Genomic DNA, 9,780 nt, shown 5'->3' with positions numbered 1-9,780 from the left:
CAACAGGATTCGTCAAAAGACAGGTATTGATATTCAAGGCGTTCAGATTTTCAACTGATTTCAAAGATAAAACACCAGCAGGGGGCGAAAGAGTGTATGCATTGTGGAACCCATCATTAGCTTGTGTTTCCCTGGGGAACATATATACTGGTGCACCTTTGTGATAGCAGGTGGTGAAATGTTTAGTGGAAAAGCATTTCACTGGAAGTCCTTCACGGAAGAGGAGACTCATCCATACACATTCAGCTCATTTAGGATTCTGGAGACTCAACCGGTAGGCACATGGACATTGTTGTGTAAAATTGTTGCAACTTAGGTGTTTATTTGTGTTGAGAATTGAGACCAATTGTCTAATTTAGTATATAGTATAATTTAGATAATATGACTACATTGAGATTATGTATTTAATTTGAAATGACCTTACTTGAAGTAATGTATATTTATTTTTGTGTTTTGCCTTTAAAGGTTATCAACCTAATGAACTAATTATCAAGCTAACTAAAGAACTAATTAACTAACTAACTGACTAAAGAAATAAAAGAAGTTAGAAGAAAATTGAGTTGTCCCTTGCGTCCTTCAGTCCTTAAAGGCCTTTTTCAAGTTTGGGCAAAGAGCTGCAGTGTGAACCATACACAATTTGACAGTTGATAACCGCGTGGCAGGGAAGACAAAAGGATTAACGGCCTGAAGTCAGGAGAGCTGTCGTCGCAGAGAGGAATATTGACTGACGTCTCAACATGGCGGAGGAAGCTCTTGGAATAACAGTGAAGGAGCTGAAGCAAAAAAGAACTTTAGCTAAAAGCACTTTTACCAAGCAGGCAAACTTCCTCAGCAGAGTCGCAAAGCACATGACTAAAAGAGAACTACAAGAGGAGTTCAAGAAGCTCAAGTCGGAGGCGAGGACGGTCAGTGAGACAAATGACGAGTACAGGGCTGGCCTTCTGGCAGACATTGAAGCTGGAACCAATGAGGGTGAAGAAGCTGAACTGAGCAAGGAGAAGCAGACTGAAGTTGAGAAGACGTTCCAAGAATGCGAAGCACGATTGGATGAGGTCAGGGAGATGGTCCAGTCCAATCTATGGCCTAGATATGGCGAAAATGAGGTGAAGTCTGCAATCCATGAAGCCGAGACAGCCTGTGATGGAGTTGCTCAGATACCTGTTACCGCTATAAACAGAGATGGCTTTGAGCTACGGTGGGATAGGGTGAAAACACAAGTCCAAAATGCAATCGCAAGCCTAGCAGAGTGGGAGATGTGGATTCCGGTGGCAGAAAAGGAAAGGCTCGGAGGGAGAGTGAAGGATCTGTAGGCATTCGGCAACAACCTTGAAGCAAGGAGGGCAGGATTTCTCACAGCACAAAGAATTGCAGAAGAGGAGAGAGTCGGAGGGAGAGTGCCGCAGGTGCCCATGGCAGCTCCACAACCGACACTGAGGATAAAGCCAATCTGTCTACCCAAGTTCAGTGGGTATAAAAGGAACTTCCATCGATGGAGAAGAGACTGGGAGAGGCTGCAAAAGCAGGGGGAACCAACAGGCTCAGTCGAGGTAAAAAGGATCCAACTCATTGACAGTATAGATGAGAGGATATGCAGAGGCCTCCGTTTGTCTTCCTACAACACTGCTGAGGACATGTTCAGGGTGCTGGAGAACAGATATGGAAACAAGTCTACAATTGCCTTGGAGATAATGGAGGATCTGGAGAAAATTCCTGCTTTAAGGGCAAATCAGCCTAGGAAAGTTATCGACATGATCCAAACTATAGAGAAGGCCCTGGATGACCTCACGGAGCTTGGAAACACAGGAGCCATCAACAACCCTCTAGTGATCAGATCCATAGAAAGCAAGTTACCTGACGACATCAAGAGAGAGTGGCTTGTCTTCATGGTTAATCCGAGGAATAATGTCACACCAGATAATCACTTTGAGAACCTTCTTAAATTCCTGAAAACACAAGAGGAAATTCTTGAAAAACTGGAGCAGCTGGGAGTGAGTGAAAGGCCAGAAAAGAGAAATGCTTGCATGGAGAGGAAATATGCGTCCACGCGGTCCACAACGAAAGGAGGCTGTGTTGTGTGTGGTGATGAAAAGCACAGAGAAAAAATATTATTTTGCAAGCGTTTCAAGGAACTGAAGCCAGTGGAAAGGTTGGCTGCTGTAGAAAAGCTGGGGGCCTGCAAGAGGTGCTTGGTCTGTCATGGAGAAGATGATGAATGCAAAGAGACATACCTGTGCAGGAACAGAAACTGTAAAAAAGACCACCATTTCTTTCTATGCCTGAAGGGAGACTTCAGGAGGAGTGACTCAGAAAGAAGACAATTCAATGTGAGAAGGCATACGCGGACTGAGGAGCAGGAAGAATTTGTATCTAAACTCTCCCCAGAGATGGCGGACAAATTCAAGAGAGCGTTCACCAACATCACCGCAAAGACAAACTGTGGTGAAAAGATCCAGCTTGGAGAGATTGTGTCAAGTGCAGTAGAAGAATTGCCAGTTATTCTAATGCTGCTCGAGGTAACTGCCAATGCAGGACAAAAAATTGGAACCCTGATCGACTTGGCATCGGACACAAATTATATCACCCACAGAGCTGCCAGGAGATTAAATCTTCGAAGTGAAAACATCACTTTAGTCGTCCATGGAGTTGGGGGGATGGCCATGAAGGTTAAAACCAGAAGATATCTCCTCAGAGTGAGGGTCAAAATGCCTAGAGGCACAGAAAGAGCCCATGAGCTTGTCTGCTATGGTTTGAATGAAATTGCCAACATCCACAGAGTCATCAAACCTGAGCAACTCAAGAAGTTCTTCCCAGAAGTCAGTCTAGGAGATCTGAGGAGACCGGAGAGCATTGAGCTACTGATAAGCCACCGCGAAGGAAGACTTGCTCCGCAAAGAGTGAAGGTGATTGGAGACCTTGTCTTATGGGAGAGCCCGCTAGGAAAGATTGTTGGTGGAGCACATCCAGATCTGTTTGAAGAAGTCGATATGGCCGCGCACAGGTCTGGAACGCACTTTGCTCGATCCATGAGAGCAACCGCTGTCAAGTATCAAGAGATAACTAAAACACAAGAGTTCACAGCTGAAACCAAAAGCACAGTAGCTCGCAGAGAGTTCTTGGATTGGTGGAAATGGGATAGCATTGGAGCAGCTTGCGAACCGAAGTGTGGAGGATGCCGGTGCGGCAATTGTCAACCAGGAGGCAAGGAAATGACTCTGAGTGAGGAAAGGGAGCTGGAGATCATAAGGAAAGGCCTCACCTACATCAAAGCAGATGCTCACAGCGATAAACCGCACTGGGACACAAAATACCCCTGGATTCAAGATCCAAGTTCCCTTCCTTACAACAGGAGTGGGGTTGAAGCCACCTTCTTAAGAACAGAAAAACAACTCAAGAAAGAGCCAGAGTGGAAAATAGCATACACAGCTCAAGTGCATGAAATGGTGGAGAGAAGAGCAGCAAAGAAACTTACCAAAGAGATGATCGCCAGCTGGAAAGGACCAGTATGGTATGTCAGCCACTTGGTGGCGCCAAACCCACACTCTGTCACAACACCTGTGCGACTGGTATGGAACAGCAGCCAGAAGTTTAAAGGGGTCAGCATGAATGACCTGCTGCTGAAAGGGCCTGATGTCCTCAATCCCATCCGAGCAGTACTACTCAGGTTCAGAAGAGGTGTCCATGCTGCTCTTGGCGACATCAGGAAGATGTACAATTCGGTGTGGTTAGAAAACCTGGAGATGCATCTCCACAGATTTCTCTGGAGAAACACTGAGGAGGAAGAGATTGAAGAGTATGCCATCACCAGAGTCAACATTGGCGATCGACCAGCAGGGTGCATTGCACAACTGGCCATGAGAGACACAGCAAAACTGCCCATGTTCGCTCACCTGGAGATGGAACGTAGGATCCTTGAAGAGGATGCCTATGTCGATGACATCCTGACTTCCCATAATGACTTACAAAAGCTGGACAAGGACACCAAAGGAGTTGAAGAGATCCTGAGGACAGGCGGATTCTTCCTCAAACCCTGGATCCGCTCAGGCCAAAGTGGGAGGCAGGAGATCGTACCAGGAGAACAAGGAGCGGTGTCAGGCACAGTACTTATTCTCCCAAACCAGATGAGGAAAGGAGACAATAAAGCCCTTGGAGTTGGATACCTTGGTGAAGAGGACAAACTGTACCTAATGACTTCAATCAATTTCTCAAAGAGGAAAAAGAAGATGAGAGTCGGACAAAATCTCCTTGAAGAAGAGGTGAGAGGGAAAACTCCAAACCCACTGACGAGAAGAGAACTGCTAAGCCAAGTAGCTAGCCTGTATGACCCAATAGGCCTCGTCACACCTGCCAAACAAAAGGGCGCCATTCTTGTCAGAAAGGCGTTTCAAGAAGCTGGAGGCAAAACTCTGACCCGAAACACGTGGGACAAACCTCTGTCTGAACAATTGAGAGAAGAAGCCATCAAACTGTTTGAGGAGTACACACGTCTTAGCCAAATCACCTTCCACAGAAGCATCACAATCACACCAGTCAACTGGATTGGTAAACCTTGGGGAATAACATTCTCTGACGGAAGTGAGAAGAGCTATGGAGCCGTAGTGTACTTCAGATGGGAAACCGAGCAAGGCATCCAAGTCAGGTTGGTTGAGTCCAAAGCAAAACTCACACCTTTGGACCAAAAGGGGGAGGCAGTGAAAGCTGAAATCTGCGGTGCTGTCTGCGCAGCACGACTTCGAAAGTACGTTGAAAAACACAGTCGTATAGAAATTGAACGATGGCTCCATCTGCTGGACAGTCAAACTGTGGTGGGAGCTATCCAGAGAGACAGTTATGGGTATCAATCTTTCTTCGCGAACAGAGTTGGAGAGATCCAGAAATCCACATCTGTCGAAGACTGGTGGTGGATCCCGGGAGGCCTGAACAGTGCTGACATCATAACAAGAGGGGCAGCCCCGGAAGACCTCCAAGAAGATTCCATGTGGCAAAATGGACCAGCGTTCCTGCGGCAACCCATGGAAGAGTGGCCACAGAAGTCAGCCAAAGAAATTGCAGCTTATGCCAAGGAAGGCATAAACAAACTTCAAAGGAAATATTTCTCTGCAGCACTGACCAGAGCGCAGGCCAAGAGAAACAAGAATGATGTACTTCCTGAAGTTGAAGTTCAGAAGGAAAGTCAGAGTGATGCACAGCAAAGCAGGCAAAATAACCCAGATGAACCTAAGACTAAGATCCGAAGACCACCAGCTGGCTCTGCGGTAACAAAACTGATTGACATCAGGAAATTCAGCAGCCTGACCAGGCTGATCCGAGTCATTGCCTGGGTTTGGAGAGCTGCAACGAAATGGAAAGAAGTGTTGACCAGGAATTCAGCCTCAGATAAACCAAAGTGGGAGGAAATTCTTTCAACAAACTGGAAGTCCAGAGGCAAACAAGCTGTACTCACTGTTGGGGAGTGTGAAGATGCACTAAGAGACCTGTTCCTTGCAGCTCAAGAAGGTATAACCTTTCAAGGCACCACTCTCAACAGACTCGCTGTTTACAGAGATGAAGAGACTGGGCTCTTGGTTTGTGGAGGGAGGTTCAAGATCTTTGATGAGGACGAGACTGCTGTACCAATTCTACCATATGAGGCATGGATATCCACTCTCCTAGCCCAAGAGGCTCATGATGCAAACCATGAAGAAATAGCAGGTACACTCCTCCGGATGAGGAAGAAAGCCTGGGTGATAAAAGGCCGGAAGCTGGCTAAAAAGAGAGTTGACAACTGTGTGGTGTGCAGAAAGGCTAGGGCCAGAAAGTGCCAACAGATCATGAGTGACCTTCCACCCGAGCGTATAACACCAGCCAGACCATTTGAGTATACAACAGTGGACTTATTTGGACCATATGAAGTCAAGGACGAGGTGAGAAAGAAAGTCAAGCTCAAGGTGTGGGGAATTGTTTTCTGCTGTATGGCATCCAGAGCTATACACACAGATGTTGTCAGTGACCAGTCAACTGAAGGCTTCTTACTGGCCTACCAAAGATTCACGGCACTGAGAGGGCATCCAAAGAAACTGTGGTCAGATCCTAGAAAGAACTTTGTGGGGGCCAGACCTGCCCTCAAAGAGCTCTACCACTTCCTGGATCAACAAATTACATCTGAGCTTGAAAATGAAGCTTCAAAGCATGGAACAGAGTGGAGCTGGAAGATCCACCCAGCAGACTCCCCTCACAGGAATGGTGCTGCAGAAGCAGCTGTTCGCACTGTGAAGCGGGCCTTGCACAATATGAGAGGCGAAGGACTCTTCACATGGAGTGAGTTTCAAACATTTATGTTCATGGCTGCTAACCTTGCCAATGAAAGGCCCATAGATGCCAGGACTCAGAGCCGGGAGGACTGCATAGAATACATCAGCCCTAATTCTCTTCTGCTTGGAAGGACTGGACCTAGGGGAGACTTAGAAAGCTTTGAGTTTGAAGACTACTCCTACAAACGGTTAAGAGTCATTCAAGCAGAAGTTAACTGGTTCTGGAGGAAGTGGAGTCAGTTGGCTGGACCTAACCTGTTTGTGAGGAGTAAGTGGCACACAAAGCAGCGAAACGTGGCCGTTGGAGACGTCGTCTGGCTTGCAGACCAGAACGCTTTGAGGAGTCAGTATAAGCTTGGTAGGGTCGTCAATGTCAACGCTGACAAGGAGGGCATTGTGAGAGATGCAAATATACGAACCTTCCCAAGTTATCCCATCTCAACTTTGAAGCATGTTTGTGGAGACAAAGCAAAGAAACGTTCAACCAAAATCCCTGCTACAATTCTTCACAGGGACGTCAGGCGATTGGTTGTGTTATTACCTGTAGAAGAGCAGAAGTAAAGCCATCGAAGATGGAGCCGATGTGACCTCCTTGGGTTCAAGAACCAGGAGATCAAGTGGGAGGTGTTGCGTCAAAAGACAGGTATTGATATTGAAGGCGTTCAGATTTTCAACTGATTTCAAAGATAAAACACCAGCAGGGGGCGAAAGAGTGTATGCATTGTGGAACCCATCATTAGCTTGTGTTTCCCTGGGGAACATATATACTGGTGCACCTTTGTGATAGCAGGTGGTGAAATGTTTGGTGGAAAAGCATTTCACTGGAAGTCCTTCACGGAAGAGGAGACTCATCCATACACATTCAGCTCATTTAGGATTCTGGAGACTCAACCGGTAGGCACATGGACATTGTTGTGTAAAATTGTTGCAACTTAGGTGTTTATTTGTGTTGAGAATTGAGACCAATTGTCTAATTTAGTATATAGTATAATTTAGATAATATGACTACATTGAGATTATGTATTTAATTTGAAATGACCTTACTTGAAGTAATGTATATTTATTTTTGTGTTTTGCCTTTAAAGGTTATCAACCTAATGAACTAATTATCAAGCTAACTAAAGAACTAATTAACTAACTAACTGACTAAAGAAATAAAAGAAGTTAGAAGAAAATTGAGTTGTCCCTTGCGTCCTTCAGTCCTTAAAGGCCTTTTTCAAGTTTGGGCAAAGAGCTGCAGTGTGAACCATACACAACTTGACAATATCCTTCATTATTTTCTGCCGTGTACTCTTCACTGATGGTCTGTGTTCTGTTGGGGATGGTCTGTGTTCTGTTGGGGATGGTCTGTGTTCTGTTGGGGATGGTCTGTGTTCCGTTGAGGGTGGTCTGTGTTCTGTTGGAGATGGTCTGTGTTCTGTTGGGGATGGTCTGTGTTCTGTTGGGGATGGTCTGTGTTCTGTTGGGGATGGTCTGTGTTCTGTTGGGGGTGGTCTGTGTTCTGTTGGGGGTGGTCTGTGTTCTGTTGGGGATGGTCTGTGTTCTGTTGGGGATGGTCTGTGTTCTGTTGGGATTCAAACGCTCTTGATCTTTGATCAAATAAAGTTAATACAGTATGTCAGAGCAGATGAAATCGTCAAGCTATCTGACGTAAGATAATGGCTCAATGTTTGTTGTTAACAGCTACAGCCTTCATGGGTAACACTTTAGACTAGTCTATCTGTGGATGTTCAACAATAGACCATGTTCTGCTGTTGTGTTCACCTGCACATCGTCATGCCCCACCCTAAACCAACCGGTTTCAGTCTATTCAATTCAAATAGCTTCCATACATCTCATCACAGACCTAAAATAGAATAATCATGATAGATCACATTCCTAAGTATGAATCACGAAGTCACCTGAACAGGTTCTCGAAACAGCTTTAGCCCTCAAGACAGTCATAACTAAGACAGTTCTCTGTTAGCATTTTCCATAGGATTTTTCTTTGTTTCCACCTTGCTAATGCTATCGTTCATGGCACCACAGACAAATAAAATTCTTTAGCTAAGAATATATCCATGTGCACGGGGGTTAAAACTAGAGTGGGGAACACCCAACAGGATTCAACGTGAATTCATGGACTCAACTAAAAGCCCCCCAACAGGATTCAACATGAATTCATGGACTCAACTAAAAGCCCCCCAACAGGATTCAACGTGAATTCATGGACTCAACTAAAAGCCCCCCAACAGGATTCAACGTGAATTCATGGACTCAACTAAAAGCCCCCCAACAGGATTCAACGTGAATTCATGGACTCAACTAAAAGCCCCCCAACAGGATTCAACGTGAATTCATGGACTCAACTAAAAGCCCCCCCAACAGGATTCAACGTGAATTCATGGACTCAACTAAAAGCCCCCCAACAGGATTCAACGTGAATTCATGGACTCAACTAAAAGCCCCCCAACAGGATTCAACGTGAATTCATGGACTCAACTAAAAGCCCCCCAACAGGATTCAACGTGAATTCATGGACTCAACTAAAAGCCCCCCAACAGGATTCAACGTGAATTCATGGACTCAACTAAAAGCCCCCCAACAGGATTCAACGTGAATTCATGGACTCAACTAAAAGCCCCCCAACAGGATTCAACGTGAATTCATGGACTCAACTAAAAGCCCCCCAACAGGATTCAACGTGAATTCATGGACTCAACTAAAAGCCCCCCAACAGGATTCAACGTGAATTCATGGACTCAACTAAAAGCCCCCCAACAGGATTCAACATGAATTCATGGACTCAACTAAAAGCCCCCCAACAGGATTCAACGTGAATTCATGGACTCAACTAAAAGCCCCCCAACAGGATTCAACGTGAATTCATGGACTCAACTAAAAGCCCCCCCAACAGGATTCAACGTGAATTCATGGACTCAACTAAAAGCCCCCCCAACAGGATTCAACATGAATTCATGGACTCAACTAAAAGCCCCCCCAACAGGATTCAACGTGAATTCATGGACTCAACTAAACAAAGTTTACAGTTTGAACTAAAAGAACACCACACCAACAATTATAACATGGGTTCTCTCTTCACAAGTAGATTCGTTTTCACTTGTCATGATTGGTAAAAAGTGATTTGAATAGGGACCACATTTTGTTTTTCAACATTTAGTCAAACACACTTTAGTCCCTGTACATGTTTCAAATTATCATGGTTTAAAATGGTTTAAACACTAACAAGGCTGACCTGAACCATTCCCTTCTCATTGTAATATATATATATACAAAGACATAAACACTAACAAGACTGACCTGTACCCTTCCCTTCTCATTGTAATATATATATATATAAATACATAAACACTAACAAGACTGACCTGAACCCTTCCCTTCTCATTGTAATATATATATATATATATATATATACAAAGGCATAAACACTAACAAGACTGACCTGTACCCTTCCCTTCTCATTGGATTTGAATAATAGAAACCTCACAGCCTA

This window comes from Salmo trutta, unplaced genomic scaffold, assembly GCF_901001165.1.
Source record: "Salmo trutta unplaced genomic scaffold, fSalTru1.1, whole genome shotgun sequence".
NCBI lineage: Eukaryota > Metazoa > Chordata > Actinopteri > Salmoniformes > Salmonidae > Salmo > Salmo trutta.
The sequence above is the reverse complement of the archived record's forward strand: the minus strand, read 5'-3'. Positions refer to the sequence as shown.